Source organism: Neolamprologus multifasciatus, chromosome 7 (genome assembly GCF_963576455.1).
Source record: "Neolamprologus multifasciatus chromosome 7, fNeoMul1.2, whole genome shotgun sequence".
NCBI classification, from domain to species: domain Eukaryota; kingdom Metazoa; phylum Chordata; class Actinopteri; order Cichliformes; family Cichlidae; genus Neolamprologus; species Neolamprologus multifasciatus.
In genome coordinates, this window is record NC_140445.1 from 44,300,241 (window position 1) to 44,322,728 (window position 22,488).

At 38.5% G+C, this 22,488-nt stretch overlaps 1 protein-coding gene across 8 annotated transcripts in view; it reads left to right on the plus strand.

Annotated features, from left to right (window-relative positions):
• The window catches only part of LOC146515035 (alpha-1,3-mannosyl-glycoprotein 4-beta-N-acetylglucosaminyltransferase C-like), a 114,992-nt gene that overhangs the window by 66,593 nt on the left and 25,911 nt on the right, over positions 1 to 22,488 (plus strand). The window contains exon 5 of one of the 8 annotated variants that reach the window (XR_014874973.1): positions 1 to 22,488. This exon is cut by the window's right edge and continues 15,463 nt beyond it. The exons of the other annotated variants lie outside the window; for them this stretch is intronic. The gene's annotated coding sequence lies outside the window, so the exon portion shown is untranslated. 8 annotated transcript variants of the gene reach the window in all.

Genomic DNA, 22,488 nt, shown 5'->3' on the forward strand with positions numbered 1-22,488 from the left:
GCATTTGACATTCTGAAATGGCAGGGACTTCAAATAGCTTAAATCAAGGATTGAGGTGATCCTCCACATTCTCATCTGTTGAAATGGCATACCAGTGTGGGTGTACATTAAACATTCATGCAAACAGCTGTTTCTTCTACAGGACAGCATGGCACAGAGCATGGCTTAGATTTCAAATCAGGCAAGTCTAGAAGAGCTGGGTTTGAAGAATATCACATGCAGTGTCGTGTATGAGGACAGGAAATTAACATATGCTTGGCTCTACTATCAGCAAAAGAAACACATTTTTTGAAACTGGCAGCAGGAATCCATAAATTTCCTGCAGGAAAGAAAATTGTGTTTACAATAGAGTTTGGTAAAACTGACTCAAATTTGCTAAAACAGACCAATTAAGCAACAGTCTACTTTATGATCCTCAGTGATTCTGATCTGAAACCACTGGATGAGTGAAACGTATTCATGGAAACACAGATCATAGAGCTCAAATAAGTTATTTTCACAGAACACATTGCAATAACATTTTAATTTATGTTAAATTGATGCAATATGGTCACAGACAGCTTGAAAGGATGCCATAATTTCAATGCATTTCCAACACGTTTCAGCTGACATTTTAAGGATGTGTCACAATAGATGCAGTGATAATGAATGCTAGTTCTAGGCAGCTATGTTGTGAGTGTTAGGTATGAGGTACACATTCACAGCAAATGCATTGCTATCATCATGCCTTCTCTTTCTTGTGCCCACATGCACCCTTACTCTCATGATTACTCTCATATTTGTTCAGTTTTCTGTCCCTGCGTGAAATATCTGCATCAGTAGCGCTAAAGTCCAAACACAGCAAAGATGAAAACACAAGGTGTGTGTTTACTTTTCCATATGTCTGCAATCTACTCTTCATACCTCCCAAATGATCTTTAAAAGTGTACCATAGGTCACAGGCCTGATCTCTTCACAGGAGCTTTACAGTGACCATTTGAATAGCACGGTGACAGACAGATTACCAATTTACAGCCCACACAAAACCAGCACACCAGTAAATCAAAGTGCAGCTCTGTAATGACAAACACACACACACAAAGAAAATACAGCTGGCTCCTGTTGAACATTATCTCCTTTCCCCCTTCTTCATCTTTAAAATTATACTGAGTGTGAAAAAAGATTGAGAATGTTAGTGACTAAAACAAAAAAAGACATTGTCACCTATTACCACAAAGTCACACCTCACTCTAAACCACCCGCCATGCCAAATAATATGATGGCAAGCCATTCCTGCTGCATAGTGCAGGAATAAGCAAATGATCCCCTTTAGAAATAACAGCTGGTTGTGTTTTTTCTAATGGTGAGTCTCCATCACTGCCCGTCACTCCTCATTCATCAGCAGCTGTTAGCCATCACGCTCACTCTTCTGCTTGAGTACAGTTTTTCATTGGCACATATCAGTTTGGATAAATGCATCATAGCACAAACATTAAGGTGGATGAGGACAATTTCTGCACAAGTAGTTTGCAGAAACATGGCTACCTAGTCCGTTTCTAATAACAGTTGATCAACTGAACAAAGTAGCTGTTTCTGATGAGGTTATGAGTAGAAGGAACGGTATTGATTCCAGCTTTTGAAATTACATGTCTTTGTTAGAACCTTTTTATGCATGCTGAACCACCAGACATAATAGAAACCCTTAATGTTTGTTAAGCTTTTCATTTTCTAATTAAATTTGAACCCCACCAGGAGAATTCATAGCTTAGACATATAACATGCTTTCATTGCAAATTAAAATTGCCTCTAAATCTTAACATTCCCATTTTCAGCTGAGTGAAAGTTACTCTTGAAAGCTATTTCTTTTTTCTTGCTTTTTTTGTGAGTTTTGTGAACTATTGTTCACTGACTATACTTAAATGTCTCATTTTTAGTGTCAGTTACTCATACCCCATGACTTCTGTCTTAACATATTATCCACATTCATCACTCACAAAGACAGAAATTCATCATAAGAGGAGACAAACACATTTTTACATTATTTGCAACCTCATAGTCCCCTAATGATTGTGATGAAATCTTAACAAGACTTGCTACTTTCTTACTTCAATGTGTCTTAACTGCAGGAGACGGCCTTTTATCGGGGTTATTTAGTTTCATTTTAGAAAAATAATTTAACAATATCCGTAAGTGTTAAAGTTAACGCATTAAAGTGTGGATTTTTCTTGGAGGTGCACATCAGAGATGTGTAAAGCTTGCCCCTAGATTGTTGGAATGGCGCTATCTTTAGCGTACACCCACATATTTTTCTGCATGCTGGTAACCCTCTCAGCCTTCTTCATTTCTCTCAGCTCGGTGTGAGAAGAGACTTGACAAGTCAACCCCAGACAAATCTTGATTCCCACCAATGCTCGTTGACTCATGGTAGCATCTTGCTCCAGTGTCAGGGAAAAGGAGAGGAGAAACAGAGCGAAGGAGTGAAGACTATGAGCTTAATGTAGATCTGTCATCAGCTGGCTGCAGATCAAAAGAGCAGCATTGGCAGGCGGAGCACAGAATCCACCGGAACCTCCTCTCTATGCCAAGCTTTAGCTTCTCTGAGGTAGACTAGCACAGAGGGGCCTGGCTTCAGGCGAGGCGTGTGCATATCTGCTTTCATTGTGTTTATGTATGTGTATTTTAGGAGGTGGAGAGGTGTGGGCACATGCACGCTGTCTCAAGGCAAGGATCTAGCACTGTGAAAATGTTACAGAAATCCCAGAAACACACAAGAAAAAAGAAAGAAACATGAAGAGAATGGAGAAAGTGTGATGAGCAGACGCATTTGCTCTGGGAGGTGTGGGATTTGGAGACTATGAAAGGCTGAACCGTTCTCACAGAGTGGGAGATTGGGAGGAATAAAAACAATAGCACAAAGACAGAGAGATGCAGGCTGTTTTGGGCTATACACCTTTACAGCACCAGTGTGCAAGTGTTAAGTGGATTCAAGGACGTATCTAAATTTCAGCCTTCAGAGGGTTGCAAGTGATTTCTTGCTTTCAACTTTTGATATAAGAATTATCTTTGAATGCGCCGGTTCACTGTGCACTTCAGTGTGTCATTTTAAAATCAGACAAACCAGCACATACGTTTTCTGTCTGGATTACCAAATTGATTTCAAATATTTAATCATTTGTTCATTAGCCAACTCTCAAATGCAATTTCTGTAACATAATACCAATTTGATACATCATCATGCTTCAGTTTTGCTGTGAGTGAAATGGCAAGGGGTATTTCAATTCAGTGCTTGGGTATTACATATTGTGCCCATAGTGATCCTCAAAGCAAAACAGGGTGTAATTATGTCTTTCAACAAATGGATCCATTCTCATAAATTTAGAATTAAGTCATTAAAAATACATAAGAGTGGATTTGCGGTTTGCGAACTCCGCCATGTTCCCCCACCATATTGGAATACAGTAGATACAATAGGTCTTTCTTTTGACTAATCAAATTTTATGTGAGTGGCTAGAGACCAGCCACATATGAATAACATTAAAGATTGAGAAGAAGAGAATTCATAGGAGCTGTGGAGGAACATTTCAATTTGTGTCTGTAGGAACGGAAAGAAACAATGCCAGCAGCAATAAAATCCTCTTCCTTCTCACCTCATCCTCATTTCCTGATCTGAAGTGAGGGCTTTAAACAACTACTACAGCAAGTTATAAGCTAAACATTATAAAATTATAAGCATTATAAGCTAACATTATGCCAGCTAATGGAAGGCTTGAGTGTCCTTAAAGTCACACTTTCCATCTGATAAACCGTTTGATTACTTTCTCACATAGCATAGTTCATTCATTTAGTGTCAAAGTCGAACAAAGTTACATTCACTTCAAAGACAGTTTCACTAACAGCTGCTAACAGTGGCTAACAGAGGCTAATAATAGCAAAAACAGCCGTCTTACTGACAGAAAACTTCAGCATATCCTCAGCTACTCACCTCACTATCACTGTCATCATTTAGAAAAGAGGTAAACATTGGACTGACATCTTTCCACAGACAGGGAAAAACGCTGGAGCGAATGTAGATCTGGATCCAGTCTTCGGCTGCGGCTATCGGTTATTTTAGTTATCGAGTCTTTTGTTGATTATTCCATCGATTAATTGAGTAATCGAATTAGAGATGGCACGATACCACTTTTTTATGTCCGATACCGATACCGATATCATAAATTTGGATATCTGCCGATACCGATATGAATCCGATATAGTGTTTTTTAATCAATAAAACAGTTTTTTTTAATATCTTGCTGCATTTTGTATAAGTTTATACTCAAGTTTAAATAAATAACAACACTAAAGCTATTCTGTTATACCTGTATGTAAAAAATACACTGCGCCCAAAATATTTCATAGTTCAGCAATACCAATCTAATAAACTTAAACCTGCTCCATACTTCCTATTCTGGTATTTTAAAGAGTACTTAGCAGAAATATTAAGCAACCTAACTAATAGGGTTGCAAACTCCCAGCAAAAAAAAATAGGGAACCACCCACACCCCCCACCTCATGATGCTTAATCGATGTAATCAAATTTAATTTGATGCAGGGAGGAAAATGCACAGAAATAAATTATTTTTCAAGAATAATTAAATAGATTCAACATCTTTCTTCAACAAAATTGCAGACTGCACAGATGGTACCTTCCCAAAGGAAAAAGTACTATAGCTTACTAGGGTATATTAGAATTAACAGTTACTATATACAGTAATGGACTTATATATATTTTTTACATCAGATTAAAACTTTGGGTGTAAGAGTCAGATAATTATTTATTAAAAGCTAGACATTTTAAATGAGAATAAGAAAGAAAAGCATGTCTTTGTGCCCCCTTTTCCCTGTTAATGCCCTATCGGCCCCCCTGGCTAAACTTTGCTAGATCCGCCCCTGCACAGTTACCAGCGTCAGCTGCATAGAAAAGGATCCTGGTGTAGAAAGTAATATTAAATAAATTCTAACAACAGCTTATCAAGCTTAAACGTGCTGCTGTTGTTTAGCCGCTGGTTTCCTCTTTTGGTGCAAAGTGGGCCAAAAACAAACAAGAGAGACGGACTCGCGACAGAAAAGCCGATCAGCTGATCATTGATCAGTTTCACGTTTGAAGTAGCAGCAGGAGAGAGAGAGAGAGAGAGAGAGGCAGTCGCTCCATATATTGGTTGTTAATCTTAACGCGGGAATGCTTTACAAACATTCAGAGATGAACTTACACACTTGCTTTACTTCTCTCTGGGAAAACGTCCTCGGAGATGAAATGCTGGTTTGGTAGCACACAGCCGCTCTATCACGTGATGCACACTGGTTATGAGCCGGGTTACGCCTTGTAGCAAGTTTTGTGAGGTGCTTTTTTGATATTTAATGGATCGGATTACATTTTTTATTTCTCGCCGATATCCGATCCAGGAATTTGGGTCAGTATCGGACCGATACCGATACCTAATATCTGATCGGTCCATCTCTAAATCGAATAAGAAATACATTGGTCTTGTTAATGAGCAATAATAAATATTCAAAAGAGTTTAAAGGCAGAAAACATCTGTAAAAAAAAAAAACAACTCAACCCTTTGAATGTGTGTTATGTGCTATATTAAATTTTAATGAAAACATTTTCTCAACATAATCTCAAGGACAGTAAAAGGTCAAATAAAATATAAGCAATCCAAACTAAGGCAGAAAACATTTACCTTTACTCTGACGTTAATAGGAGGGAAAACGAGTTCTGACAGTGTTTTTTCCTCCTGGATGAGGTAGATTGGTGTGTGTTCATGTTTATGAGTTTTTGTGCATGTTTTAGTGTGTAAATGAATAAGTGAGTTTGTATCTGTAAGCCTTTAAAAGATAATGTGGTGGCTACAATGAAGAAAAGTGAGGATATCAGCATTCTGAAGTTTGCCCTGTGCTTTGATGCAAAGTTTTTGTGAAGCTGAAGACATAAAATTATGATAGTGTAAATGCTAATGAATATTAATAATAATTCAATGTCTAATTTAACAACTTACTAGCAACAAGTTGTCCGTAGCTCATAATTACTGGCCTATTTACAATATTATTGGTTTGTGAAAAAGGCTTTTCACACACAATTTGTATTATGTCAATTTCAATCTGAAAATGTTTACAAAAGCCTTGTAATTAATATGGTCTAGTACACCCCGTGGCCCCCTTTAGACTCACCCCTGTTTGCTGCAGGTATCGCTTCCATGTAAAATAGGATGGCTACCGTGAGCCTTCAGCAAGCTGTATAATTTAAACATGGAGTTAAACAGTAATCTGCATATTTGAATACAAATTCTGCCTTACTGCTGATTTTTTTGCTAACACAAACAGCGGTGGATGAAGCAGCTACAAAGTTCACTTTTCTTCACGCCAGTGTTAGTTGATCGGGTGCTTTGATGAATGACTCCCACTGGCTTTTTCCCAGTAAAGGTTTTAATGGCGATTTACAGGAACAGCACTTTTGTTTTAGACGCTAGAAAAAAGTTTTCTTTCACTCTATCTGAGCTCTCCATCACCATCTCGGTAACACGTCTTCCTCTTTATCTGTTTTTAGTTGCAAATTTAGGTGAAGCACTCATGTTTACATCAAAGCAAAACGGCCAAAAAACTTCTACAACTGTCTTAATGTGAGATTTTGCAGAAAGTTGAACAAGTAAGGATGGAGTATGTAACAGGGCGGCCCTTAGTGGCTGGAAACACAGTGAGATGGACCAAGGCAAGTGTAGTGGAACAAAGTATTTATTTTTTTATACAGCTCTCCTTACATTAATTAACTTGTCGAGCTTCTTCACAGCACAAAAATCCACACTCTAATGACAACTGGCAGCCTTAAATATGTTCAGCTGTCACAGACTTAACCATTATTCCACTCTCAGGTAAGTTATTAAATCCCAACCTTCCACCACAGTATACAATATATCAATAAGAATAAATAAATACATAAATACATTTCACATTTAGATATTAATAAATATTTCACACTTTAATATTACACCAAACCCAATATTATAAAAACCCAGAAACCCAAGCACAAAAAGATTCACCACACTCTCTTTACCAATGGTCTCTCCCGGAACCTTTAAATGGTGTCTGGACCCCCAGGGAAACAATTGCCCAAACACCTTGAAGAGGACACAGGCAAGAAAGGTGAGTAATCATTATCTTACACTTATTTGCACCACTTTTATCCCTAGATTTCACACACACATTTGCATTAGTTTTCTTACTGGTAAACCTTAATCACAATTTCAATCACCATTATTTTCTCCTGACAGACAACCCCCACATTCCTTGATGAGGAGCAGCTGTGCAGGATCTGAAATAAGGCTACCAACTGATTTTAAAATTCCCAATAAATAGTCAATAAATATTTAAACTTCTTGTGTGCAAATGTTTTACTGTGCAAATCCGTGCTTAAAGTGCAATGCTAAATAAAGTGCTTGATAAGGTGCTTTTAATAAAGTGAAAGGTGTGCTCTAAAGTGCTATACAGATAATATAATATAAATAAATGTAGCAAGGGAGTCCTCTTCCTTACAGAGTAAAATGGCAACAATTTAAATACCTAATTTCCAATATACACCTTTAATAATGATTACTTCAAATGAACATTTTTTTATGATTTTCACACTGAAATATCTCAGAAAACATTTCATTTCAGAAAGAAATTACAGGTAAAACAAAGTTTTAAGGCAATTTGTGAAAATTACAGAAAATCACTTTTCTGTAGGCCTCAAATCTTCTCTTCAGTGAACTGTATTATTGCATATATCAAATATTTGAATCAATCAATGTTTGAATCGTATCAATATTCTGAATGTTTAACAGAGGGATTTGATCATATATCACTCAGAGCCTCATTTATAAAATCATTAACACTTAAGACATTTTTTTCTGTCTATTGATAATATTTTATGACTTATCCAGTTAAAGGAGGACATTTCCAAACTTCTCTCAGCAGATAAATTTAATTTTCAACAATCAGCAAAATGAAGCTAGAATTCTCAATCTGGCTTTTATTCTATTCAATTCAATTCAATTTTATTTATATAGCGCCAAATCACAACAAAAGTCGCCTCAAGGCGCTTCATTGATACAGAGAAAAACCCAACACTCATATGACCCCCTATGAGCAAGCACTTTGGCGACAGTGGGAAGGAAAAACTCCCTTTTAACAGGAAGAAACCTCCGGCAGAACCAGGCTCAGGGAGGGGCGGCCATCTGCTGCGACCGGTTGGGGTGAGAGAAGGAAGACAGGATAAAAGACATGCTGTGGAAGAGAGACAGAGGTTAATAACAGATAGGATTCAATGCAGAGAGGTCTATTAACACATAGTGAGTGAGAAAGGTGACTGGAAAGGAAAAACTTCATGGCCAGATTTCTGTTCTGCTCAAATGTAGGCAAATGCTGCCTAATTTCCAAAAGAATGTTATCAGTTGAAGGTTAGAGTTAATGTTTGCTGTTGGCAATTTTCTGTTTTATTATTCCATGCAATGTGCATCTGTAAACTGAGCAAATAATCGGCAGGGATTTGAGCTCTTTTGTTGATAACGTAGATGTGCAAGTTAGGCAAATTACTGCTGTAAGCAGCAGATACTAAAAGGGGAGAATCTCTGACAACAAAGATGTGTGAGCAGCACACTGTGTACATGTTTATCTCTGCCCGAAGAGTTTTTAAAGAGTTGGTTGCTGAAATCACAGCTTGTCCTTACCAATCTTGCCCCAAAGTGTTAGTGTAAAGGTGCAACAAAGGAAGTGTGTGCGAGGGAAAATGCAGACATTTGTTTTTTAAAGTGTGTGTGTGCGTTTGTGTGTGTGTGTGTGAGAGACTCGGAGTGTTCTGACGTTTACTCGAACTCAATGTCAAACCTATTTCCAAACCACTGATTCAGCTGGTTGTGGAGATATACAGTGGTGCTGCCAGTGCTAACCTTTAGAGATTACGGTGACATTAAAAGCTGCATATGGCGAGTGGTGAGACCCAACCACTCGGCACCTCATCTGATGCAAATGTCCTCTCTCACCTCTATCAGCAAAAGTAATTATGGCAAACCACTGTGACATCTCAGGCTGCACAAAAGAGGGGAAGTGTACCTAGTATAGGTCACAGAAATACACCCGTCTCGCTGTGTAAGGAAGTGACAATTATCTTTCCACGTGGAGAGGATAGAGGTGTGGTGGGAGGAGCTCTTTAGCCCTCCAACTCCATCATTTCTCAAACGGAAGTATCTTTTGTGCCATCAGCCTCGAAGGACTCTGTTGAGAAACTGACACTGATGCTAACATGCTCGGGGCTAAGAAGATGCATCTGTATATTTGTACTTTCCCTCTTGGTTACTGGGGTTCATTATGTTGCCAACAAATGTATTAGGTGTAGATTTTATAATGCATATTTTTTTTCAGTCACCACACAAATATGAAAATGGAAAGCACTCTGGCAGTGTCTCTGCTGCAGTAATCAAATGTTGAAAAAGTGTCTGAGCCGAACAAACATGCATGTGGACATATCCATATGCAGCGACTTATCCATAAGAGAGAGAGAAAGGAGGAGAAGAAAACAAGCTTATTAGATTTGCTGTTTTCTTTGCCTCACTTGTATCTGCTTTCTTTGGTATTGTATTTTCTCTTCAGCTTTTATTTGTGATAGAAAGTGTAAGTGGGCTTTTAAATCGAACATATTCTGACAAACAAAGCATTTATTTGTAAAATAGGCCACCTTTTCAATAGCTTCGGGCATCTTTTTGAGAAAACGATCTTAAAAAAAAAAAAAAAGGGTAAACATTTGCAGCATTTACTCGTGTAAATTGTACGTTTTGAAAATCTTTTGTTTTTAAGCTGTGTGATAAATAGATAACAGATAAAACTGCACATTTTCCATGCTCGAAGCAGCCATAATCCTCTTGAAAGGTTTTTTTGTTTTGTTTTGTTTTTTTGTTTTACCCCCTCCAGTTATCATGTTTGTATTGCTTGTGTGTTTTTTGTTGGAGTGCTTTATCAAGCAGAGGGGTTCTACAGCCCCGCCGCTGACCTTGCGGTTCAGAGTCAGTGGGCTGTAGTGGCCCAGAGTGGCTTACGCTAACCTCTAACCCCCTGGCAGTCGCTGCTGGCTTTGCCAAACAAGTCAGCTGGGCTTTGTGCCCGAAAGATCCGACCTGTGTAAGTGTCATCTGCCCCTGTGGCGAGATCCCCTGCACCTGAGGGTGAGCCTCAACACATTATCCAATTCACTCGTGAGACAAGGTGGCTTGGTACTTTACAAGGCTGGCCTGTTCAGCCAGTAAATGTAAGTATAAATATATTATTTTTTTAGTCATAGCTACATTTAAATTAGTTAATGTTAATGTAAATGCACCCAGGATATATCATCTTTTAGTCCAATGCAATTGTGGAAAACTATTACATGTCTGCATTTATTTCAACCTCCTCTATAAACTAAGGAGTACTGCATTTATGCAGATTATACCTAAACTATCCGGAAAATACTGTAAGCTTTGGTTTTCTGTCAATGGCTATATGCAAAAAGTTGTGTAACCGTAACTTATTAACTGTAAATAAGTTGAAATTTTGAGAAAATAACTCGAGATTTCAGGAAAATAACTCGAAATCTCGAGTTATGGATCCTTTTTTTTTTTTTTTTTTTTTTTTTTTTTGTGGCGGAAAACGGGCTTCCATAGTCGCTTGTGAAATCAACTTTAGCAGCAACAACTAATCCTTTTCTGTGAGACTTTGTGGCATCTCTGCCACTCTGCTTTTAAGCCATTGCACCAGTTCATTGAGATTTGCACACATTCTTTTATGCACGTCTGTCTTAAAGTCCTGCCACGGTATTTCTGTCGAGTTGAGGTCTGGACTTTGACTTGCCCGTTGCAACAGCTTGATCCCTTTATTTTAGCCATTCTATTGTAGATTTGCTGCTGCGTTTGTTGTTGTTGATCTGTTTAAATAACTCACACATGTATTCAGTTTAATTGTCACTAAGCCAATTTAGGCCAAGCTTTAGCTTTGAAACTGACTGATGACTTCAGACTGATTAAGCATAACTGAAGATTTTATGGTTGTGTCTGCAAAACAAGCCCAAATCATCAGCTCTCCAAAACTGTGCTGGACAGTCTATATGAGGCGTTCGTGCTGGGTGTTTGATTTTTTTCACCAAATTGTCTAAAAGACATCGTTCCAACAGTATTGTGGTTTGTTCAGTTTAAATTGGCAAGCATGGCAAAACTAGGCCATGCTGCTGTTTTTCTAAGAGAAAAGTGCTAAGATGCACCTGAATGCTCCATACAAGAAAAATTCCAAAAGTTCTGTTCTGATAGAGGTGGAAACCAGCTGATGATTGGTTTATCAAATGCATTCAATTAGCAGCATCTGGCTGCTACTTACTCTTAATTCCTACAGAAGCAGTAAGGGTGCAGTTAGTTTTCACAGACGTGCACAGAGTCCTGTGAAAACTTTCTTTTTCACGTGACTGTATATAGTACATGCCATTTTCCTCCAATTCACATTGTTCTCTTTTTTTTTGGTAATTATATTAGTTGCATCATATTAGTTCTGCAATTTCATAAATGCAGTAAAAAATATAATAAAATATTGTAAATGTGAAAAGCGCCAAATAATCATAAATAGCTCACTGCATAAAAAGATTTTTATGTCTTAGTATAATTTATACTTAATAAGTTCTTTATTGGCAAAGGGAGAAAAAGTGTACGATCTTATTTTTTAACAACTAATTCGTTTTTGTTTTACACAGGGACTATGTTTCAAAACTTTTCTGCTTTTTCTCTTGCAAAATTACAGTATGCAAAATGTTAATAAATGAATAAGAAAACTAATTTTATCAAGTCAAATAAAAGTTTACTTCACTAGTGTTTTTTTATTTGTTCTGCATGATTTGCCCCATCTAAGAATAATTTGTTCAAGCTGGATATGGAAAGTTATACATTTGAAACCACAGTTAATGCAGAGGCTGCCTGATAATAGATTGTGGTTAATCCGGTGTATTGTTGTGTAGAATAAACACATATTTCTCATGTTCGGGTTGTCGGTTCCAAGTAAAACACTTGCCATATTAATTTTGACTGTGTTGGAAGAGTGGGGGCGTTCAGGCAGTCTGTCCAATTAGTTATTGCAATGAGTGAGGAAAAGCATCACATTCATTATGTGAAAATATGGCCACCATGAAGGAGCCTCTTGAATTGTAATGAAGGAGGTCCCTTGATAGCCATGAATTCACCAATTAAGGTTCTCATATAACGTTCAAATTATGTGCATTTTAACGACTAGTTTTGCCACGGAAACACTTGCGTTTTCCTTTGGATTCAAGGAGCTTTCCTGCTCGCAATTGTACAAGTAATTAGAATAATTAAAGCTTTTGATGTTCCACATAGAATGTGACGCATGACAATATAGAGAAAATGCAAAAAAGTTGTAATTAATTTTAAAGCTTTGTGCTCCTGTTCTCTCCCAGTAAAGCAGCTCTTATTGTCTGAGATCCCATTTTCATTCAGTGAAACAATTCTTATTAGTTGGGGAGAAAATGGCAGCTTCATTTTCCAGAATTAACCACTTTGTCTCTTTCACATGTCAACTCAGTAGCTGAAGTAATTCTATTAGAGGAATCCAAAGTAAATTGCTTTTCTTTAAACTTTTTTTCTTCTGGGAATGTTTTATTTTTCTTATCTATTTATTTTTTTCTGAACACACACTTATTTCTCCCACTCAGGCCCTCTTGATATGTGGTTATATCATAAACACAGTCTGACCCCACTATTTCGCTGCTGACAGCAGAACAAAGCATAAAGTTTAGCTGTGAAACAGCCAGTGCCAACCACAGGTTTCACTACATGTTTTTTAACTCAGTTTTGTCCCTGAAATGTCCTTATTTCCATGCTTTGTAACATGATGGCTATTTTAAAGCAAGAAATAACATCTTCCTGAGATCAGCTGAACGTATAGGCCTACATCATGTATGCGTGATATATGTGTGAGAAAGAAAGAGACAGCAGAAAGAGGCAGGAGAGCTCCCTGCCTGAGTTTTTATCATCCTTAAATATACCAAAATGAGTCTTGGGGAAAAACGAAGCTGTGTGTCTTTTGAAGAATTAATAAGCCTGTCTCATTTGAATGTGTGTAGTGTCTCGGACAGTGTGTGGAAGCCCCAGTTCCACACTTTCCTGACAGCGCCTTTGATGAGCACTGATAACGTACAACGACTCCCAGGGAGTGAGGCATCCAACAATGGGGGTAGAGTCAGTGGAGGCTGGCTGCACTGATCCTGACTGAGCTTTATTATCTGGCCTCTCTCCAGCTAAGTAGTGCATTAGGTATTCCCGAGACAAAGTATTTGGTACAGAGTGTGTGCCCATTGTTCTCTGCTTCTACTCAAGGAAATCTCTTACTCTCACAAAGGTCATTGGTTTCCTCACCTGATGAGTGCTGTTTCTTTATCACATGGGTATTTGTTAAATCCTCTTTGTGTAGCATTGCATCCTTAGCATTGTTTGGGTTTGTCTTGAAGCTTTTTTGCAATTTGAAGAAAAAAAAAGTCACATTTTCAAAACAGAATCTACTTTGACATGAATTTAATTGGATGGCTTTTGCAATTTAAAGGGTTCTTTTGGCACACTATATAGATTCAGAGGCCCTCTCCGTTTATTTATCCGTCCTCTCCCTCTATTCAGTTCCAAATTATAGTTCACATCCACTGTTGAGTTTTCCCACTTGTCATGTCATGTCTATTTAGTGTCACATTAATGTGGTTTGAGGAAGGGTGTGATTAGTGCTATTGTGATAAAAGCTACCATCCAGAAAATTTCATAAAACGCGATGAGTCAGAGGCCCAGAAATGGGTTTCGGCAAACAAAATGAGTGGGCAGAGGTGCCACTGAAGCAGGTACATAACTATGAGCCCTTGCCAGGTAATTTTCTACTCTGTGACTCATAACCTACAGGAAATGACAAAAAGCATTATCTGCCTTCGTTGGGGACAATTTTGTGATTATGGGGTTGATAGGTACATTTTGCCATTTGATAGCAGACACATCTGCTCATTTTAGCTCTAGTTTGGCCAGCTCTTTTTGCACCAGCTTCACCCCCCAAAAGCGCCCCTCCATCCTTTCATCCTTACATGTTTGTTACTCTAATTACTGCTTTCTGTGTTTAGAGCATGATAAAGTAGCCAGAGGAGAAGATTCAGCTTAAAAGTTTTGAAAAGCACAATTTCTTTGATGTGAGGCTCTCGGTGAAGCTGCACTGATGGAGTTTGTGCATCTCCAGTGTGTTTATCTGTATTTACTGTACATGTGGCTAGCTATATAATTTGGGCGGTTTTAATATTTATATGTGTTCTGACTTCCATATAGTCTTTGATGAGCTGTGACGATAAGCAACAACGATTTGATCCAGTTTTGAAAAGCTAGAAGATGTGCTTGTGTGTACATAAGAAAACACATTCATTGAGTACATCTGCTCAAGTTTCTTCATCTATGTATCTAAACTCCACCAGGTTCTGGCAAAAATACTAATGAAAGCAGTGGGGTATTTTCCCAAGGTCAATTAAAGTATATCTGCATTTAATTTACTGATGCAGCCAGACTCTAAATATGATCATTTCTGAGATGGTTCGCTGCATACATTTCAACCTCACCTGAAACATACTTGTTACATCAAAACGAAAATTTGACAAGGAGCCCTGGGGAAAGCTAGCCTGTGACCCTGTTTTAATATGTTGCCTCGGGCAATTTCTCTGCTGCAATAACATTCACTCACACTGGTAACTTGACAGGTGATGTGAAGAAAAAAAAATGCAATCTACCCGCAGAATGCTGGGAACCATCCATAGGAGAAGGACAGTACATATAAATAAGCCTTGAGGGACATTTTTAAAGAACTAAACTTTCTAATTGACCAGAAGAGAGGAAAAGTTTCCTGTCTGGCCAGATACTTTAACATAAAGCTGAAGTGACTGGCACTTGTTGGCGGCAATGTTATTATAATAAACTAAAGTAAAAACTTCAATTAGACATGAAAAATCATTTTAGTCAACTAAAATATGTTAATAAACTATCAGAAATCATTTTATGAACTTGGAAAACTAACTAAAGTAAAATCAAAATGTAGAGGAAATATTCTTTTTACTTTTAGTATCTGTTAGTTTGGTCAACACTAAATTACAACTTGCCTTGATGAAGCGTTGAGTGAGATGTTTATTGGGACTCTGGGTGTCTAAAAGACCAATTTCAAGAAGTTGTGTTTTATTTGAATATTACGTGAATATTTATGCAGATTTTTCTAAATCTGTCCTCTGATATATTTCCTCAGGACAATAATAATTAAAAACACTAAACCTAACAATGGAAGAAAACTAAAACTAAACATTTTCAAACAATAAAAACAAAACTGAAAAAAGAAAAACAAACTCTGGGAACCAACTGAATTGAAACTGAATTAAAAATAAAAATTCATAAATTAAAAACTATGACTATGTAATAACTCTTGCTTACTTGCTTAAAGTAATCACGGCATTCCACAACTTGATAACCAGGAAGTTGTTATCATGTAAATGAAAATAACATAACCAAAGGCCTGGATAATGGGAAACAGCAAGTATGCTTAAATGAAAGTGAGCCATGAGCAGGATATTGACATGAAGAGCAAAATTGGAATTGATTTGTGGGGAAAATGGGGTTGCCTTCTTCTAGAAGCAGCAGCTCCTGTGAATTCCTAATCCAGCAGAACCGGGCTCCCATTTCTCTCACTGACAGTCCTGCAATCTGTAGGAGATTGGAAGCTTGACAAGCATCAGCCTGTATTAAGATTCAACCCCTCTGCGATGTTGGCAGACCACAGGTCTGACAGGAGTCTTGTAAACAGGCAGCTCACCAGCGAGCATCTGGGTACAGAACATTTAAAACTTAAAAAAAGAAGGGGAAAAAAGAAAATCTGTCCATATAACTCATCGGCAACACATATTTGCTCTGAGCTGTTTTACTTTGCTGTGTTTAAATGCGGTTTTCTGTTTTGCTAATGAATATTTTTTAATAATACACATTGAGAAAGACTCAGTGGAAAGACTGTTCTACTGCTTTGTGTCAACATCTTGCAGAGACACGGGCCCTGCTACTCAGCGGAAAGTTGTTTTTTAATCCCTTGTCCCCTACAGTGTTAATTGGACAGCAGGTCCACAACAACAGACAGAACTCCCACCGCAGGAGCTTTAGTGCAAGGCTGCAGGGAGGCAGTGAAATCTAAACTGAAGTGACACTGAGTGACTGGGCCATGGGGAAGGGAAAATGAGCTTTTCCTGGAGAAAGGGGAAATCTTTGAATAGGCAGATTGACAGGTTGAGCAGTCGGAGGAGATGGAAAGCACTTGTTGCTGCTCAGATGCACCGAGAGGTCAGATGCCAGGGTTGACAGCTTTGCCGGAGTGGCGGCCGTTTTCCATGTGACATTCTTGTCAAATGTTTGGCTGCTGGATCTCTCACAACAAACACAGCGGTAAGCTGACGGTTAATCTAATTTCAGCGGCCACAATCATGCGCGTGGCCTCAGGGGGTTGTTTTGCCTCGATAAGATGTTAGAGGGGATGTAGACAGAAGTCTCGGCTGTGCTGTGTGCTTGGCGGTGGTTTGTTTGAGAGGAAACCTTTAAAGTGATACGAGGAAGTATATATCAAAATGAAAAATTCACCTGTTATTGCTCCTGTGTGTCAGACTGCGTTGATATGACAGAGAAAATTGCTTTTATCATGGAAACACCACAAGCAATACAGTGCAGGGAACAAAGAAAAATCATGACACATGTCACTTAGAAGAGAATAAAGAAAACCGCTGTCAGTGCTAGTGGCAACCTGCACTCAGAGGAGGTGTCGGGTACGACTCCAGTGTGTAAGAAAGGAGATGGGATTTAAAAGCAAAAAATCCCACATTAAAGTGCGTTTTGTGAAAAGACAAATTAATTTTTTCCTGACTGTTTGTCAGTAATCCAGCAACATCAGTCAGTACTGTTGTATCTAACAATGGATCAAAAAAATAAATCCTCCATTAGAAAATCAGAGAAAATCACTAAGAGACATTTCTGCATTTTGCTGTTAATACTTTACTAAACCTTTACTAGGTACACAAACACAACAGTCAGCCACATCATTAAACCTATTGACATGGCACTGCCCTGGCTTCCCCAGCAGGATATTACACCAAAAAAGAGAGAAAAACTACTCTAGAACATCATGAAGAACATGACAAAGTGCACAGGGCTCTGTCTCAGCCTCCAACCCCCCCACTAATTTAACCTCTGCTGGAATCATGAGAGCACAGAAATGCCACCCCCACAACCCGCAAGACCAAAACCATCGGTCAGAGAAGGTTGATGACACAACAGAGACCCAGACAATATTAGACTGGTGCTTTTAAACGTTGCGGCTCGTTTGTGTGTATTGGAGCCATGTGTCTGCTAGCTTGTTTTAGAGCTAGTCTGCGAAACCGTTACTGAGAGGTTTTTGACATTATTAAGTTGGTGGATATTAATGGAGTCACATATTGCCATTGCAAATATAACATATTTGCAAAAATGCAGTCACAAATGGTGTCACTCATTTGTCGTAATTGGGTCAAATATGCCCTTGGAGGCAGGGCAGAGGAAGAACCTAAACAAAGTAATTATGTTTTAGTTTACTTGGTCGTCTGCTTTTCCAGCAGAGCTGCCAGGGGATGTTTGATAAACAGCAATGAGACGACTGCTCCAGGTTCATTTGATACAGCGCTGCCTCAGCCTCTGAAATAAGCTGATAGTGGGAATGGATGCCGTCCTTATAATTTATAAAGCCTCCATTATGTTGTGTTCTTGACAGGATTTACCTTGAAAGTGTTCCCTTGGCACTGCACGGAAGTTGAAAACCTACTTTTTAAATGACAAATATTCCCAAACATGTAACAGTATCTCTTTCATCTTTTCGTGCTCACAGTTCAATGTTGTACACCTAACTCTTAATCTGAAAACAAACAGAGGACATAAAGGGAGGAAGAAGAATATTTGTTGCTCGCAAAGTGCATTAGTGACCCGCTGATACATTAATCAAAAGCATTAAAGGAAGGAGGTCTTTATCTTCCACTGAACTTACAGTTTATTTAATTTGCAAACACTGGAGGCATACAGCTCTGTATGAAATCGCTGTTGAACAAAAAAAATGTAAATTTAAAAAAAATTAAAAAAAGATTTGATAGAGCATATTTTACATAAAAGCCATAGTGCTGAGAAATTTAAGAATTAATATGCATAACTGATGCACTTACAACATCCCAGATTGGCATTTTAATACTCCCATTATCTGCTGAGGGAGAGACAGCTCCCATGTGCAGCTGATCTTGCTGACTTGCGTAAAACTATGTGTGCTGATGCTGGATGAAAAGCCAGAAAGGCAGAAAACAAATCATGAAAAATCTTTAATTAGTAAATAAAACAGTGCTTTGAATGTTTCAAGCATAAGAAAGTCAAATTATTGTTATTTAGAGAATCCACCACTGATCCAGTGTCTCAAATATGAACAGACTCTTTGCAACAGTTAGCAACTTTAATGGTCATCAGGGATCCACAGTGTTTCCATTCAATCCAAGTCAAATGAGCTATTACAAAAGCATAGGCTACAACTGAGGCATTTAACAGCACGATTAAATTCCAATTGCCTAGTATCTATTGAGCAATTAACCTTTGGTAAACCAATTATTATTTAGTGTATGATGACAAAAGTTAGGTCCTGGAGGAGCCATGTCCTGTTTTAATAGACGGTCTTATGCCCTATAAAAGATGGAAATGTGGAGCCATTTTAGTACCCCATTAGCTTAGCTGTGCTGAAAGGCTGCCAGCTTACTTCAGCCGTAAGTATTGATTAATCGGCACAGAACGTCTCACTGTCTGGGTTGGCAGGAAGGAGACAATGAATAGATTTTAAAAAAAACAACAACAACAAAAAATGTCCAATCCATCCAGAGCTGGTACAACGCACCAAACTCTTCTCATTCCCAAGGTAACTTATATTGCTATTTTGTTACAGCTTCTGCCATCTCTGATCCATGTACTGACTATTGCAATATTTGACAGCGACACTTTGAAAGTGCCACCAAGACTCTATAAGACGGCATCAGTCAGCAAACTGTCCTCCTCGAGACTGTAGGATCCACCACCTGTTTTTACACTTAGTTTGGTTTTATTTTCACTTGCTTTTTACTTTGGATTTCATAGTTGTTGCTTGGTAAGACATAAATACATAAAAAACCATGTACACTGAAAAATATCACAATGCAATAAATTGCTGCCAATGGGGTCTGACCAAGTGTCCATATGTCAGTTAGGAATAAAGTTCACCAGCTGTTCTGTTGTCCATCAAGGGCCGTCCTGTTAAGTAAAGTTTCCAAAGCCTCTTACATCAAGTCTTTGGAAGCAGGTATACTCCCCTCTTGTCTTACTGACAGCAATTCCGTAAGTTTGACAGCTCTCTGTACAGCCCGTCTGTTCACGCGGCATTGTGTAAATATAATGCATCGACTGCCATTACAGCACACTTAGTCATTTCAATGACATTGTAAATGACGTTGTTGATTGTCACTGGAGGGTCATTTGTCATTTTAGTTGTGACTCCAACAATCTGGACAATTCCCAGCCCGTTATATCCCTCATGGAACATGGAGGAGCTCAGCCATAAATTTATCACCAGCAATGCCATTACCTTTAGCTTGACGGCCCTCAAGCAATGGCAGTGCAATAATAGAGAATAGATTTTATCCCGTACGGAGCCGAGGCTTTCGCTTGTGCTTTATTTCCTCCTTCCAGCCTCCGAGATAAAGGAGAAAATAAGGTAGCCACTGAAGTGTTATACCTACCTTAATGAAAGGTTTTAAACTGATACTGATATTGACTCAGAAGCCCCAGGAGCATCCCTGTATATCAGATTCAGTGTCATAAATGAAGATCAAGAATGCTGTTAACTTTCCCCTACACTAACCTAAAGGAAAAACAAATCAAGCACTGCACTGATGAGCCTTCTAATTATATTTTCTGTTGCGATACGCAGTAATTCTTCAGTGAGATCATAAGAGACGATGAAATGCCTCACATCATGAAAATGTTTAATCTTGTGATGGTCTGTGACAGCTCACAAAATCGCCAGCAACTCAGATTTCTGTTATATAAATGGACTTAAATAGCGGATTTTGATCCCCCCTGATTTGTCTTGTAGATCGATAATGATAATGGAGGATGATCAATAGCTAACCGTTGGGACTCTGTGTCAGAGTTGATGTCTATTTGTGATGCATTGTGTGTGAGACGTCAGCTGGGATATTGATATGAGTGCTCATTTCCTGTGTACCACCAGCACTTTGGTGACGATATGAGCCGTTAATGAAAAAAATCAGTGGAGCTTGTCAACTGTCATCATGACCAAATGAGGCAAAAAAGAGGAGTGAGAGGTGGGGGATTTAATAAAGCACACATTTTCCTTTTAATCCATATATGTAGCATAATCTAGATATTTGTTTTTAAAAATAGAATTTGTGATGCTATTTTTTATTTTTTCAAGTGGAAATCCTTTCAGAACTTTAAAGAGAACCTGCTAAGGCACATAGTTTTCTGCCAACACAAATTACAACATCTAAGATTACAAGATATCCTTTCATTGCTTTATTTGATTTTCTGGGTTCTTTTTTTCTCACATTTTTAGGCTGACTTGCAAAGAGATTTTAGATGTGCCATGATTACATGATTATGTTGTTTCTGAGGACTATGCGCTGATTATTTTTATAGGGGAAATACTGCAGCCACCCCAGACCATTTTCTCCAGCCTGTTAAATGCTTCTCCTATTGTTATCTCTATCTGCTGTTTTTACTCCTAGCTTGCTGTTCGAGATAGCAAAACTCTTGCTGTACTTCCCCAAAAACTAATCTGATAATGTATGTGGGCAGGAAATAAGACACTGTCCACTGGCCAGACTCAAGAGCATAAGAATGTGCACTCTCCATGTCACACTTCTTGCTGCCTTATTAGCATAAATTCATTTGTTTCTTGTTAATTATGCATTAATCTCAACCTACTGATGAAGGCAAGGTCAAGGCACTGGTAAAAGATTCCAGCAGTGAATACACCCAAAGGAAATTAAGAATTTCAAGACAGGGAATTCTTGAATATTTCTCACATTCGGTGACTGCTCAGTACCTTCGAGTGCAGGCATCATGGGATGATAGGTGTGCTCGTTAAAGGTTGCATAGAGCTACCGGGCTCGCTGTCATCACAGCGCCTGTTCTTCCATTCCTCTCTCTATCTCCCGTATTCTTTTTCTCTCAGTCTGACTGAATCTGAACCCGGTGCAGAGCATTCGCTGCCGTGCCCTAGCCTAAAAACAGCACGGCTTCTTTCCTCGCTACACCTCTACACCCTCATTATCGGCCACCATCTGCCCGACCTTAGCCGCACATCACCCCCCCACCCCCCCTAGCAAGCCCATCAACACTCCCCTCTCACTCTCCACTGGCACCTTGGCTCACAAGGCAGCCCCAACTGCCATTTCTCTCCCAGTCACACATTTGTCCTCTTCAGCCATGTTTTTTCCCCTCTGTAATACCTCTGTTTTGAGACCCTCATACATGAACAAGCTGTTTGTTCTAAATTAGTCTCAAGACTTTTTGTCAGTACTTACAGTTTTTTACCCTCCAGCCTGAAAGGCTCATAACCCCACCAGGTGGATGGCCAGTTGAGTGGCTTTTACACCAAACTCTGAGAACACAGTAACTTGAGTAAAAGGCAATTTAGGATTTTCAAATTAATAAAATAGCTTAGAGGCTAGAGCTCATTTTACTAAATGAGTCCCTTATGGATAAATTTTGACTTCTAATACCTATAAAGAAAACCTTGTGAATAAGTTAAGTACATTTCATGAACTCGATTTCTAAAACAAAAATAAATAAATAAATAATTATTATTCAGTGTTTCCACTTTTAGCTAGTCTAAATGTAACACACAGACAGGTTTTTTCAAAAAGCAGCACAGCCGGGTGTCTACAGTCTAAGAAATCAATCTATAAACGTACAGAAAATGTATGTAATGATCGCTGAAGTCATGGAAAAAGTCGTATTTTTCCTGTTGAATGAAATCGTATATAGTCCATTGATTCATTCATGATGAAAACCCACCTAATTCTATGTTTTTTGATGGTGCGTCTACTTATATTGGTGTAGCATGGCAGGCCAGTGATGGTTTCTTTGACAGTAAGAAGGTAAAAATGATGAAGATTCAAGCCTGTGGACCATCAGTTTGGACTCTGATGACACGATGTATTCTTAAGGACAAAGGCCAAATACATCTGTGACACCCCCATCACACATGTATCTATTAAAAACCTCGGAACACTTTAATTTTTGGTGGTCTTGGCGTCAACGTTAAGGCTAGAGGTCAAGTCTACTAAAAATCTTATGAACATAAAAGCTTGAGAGA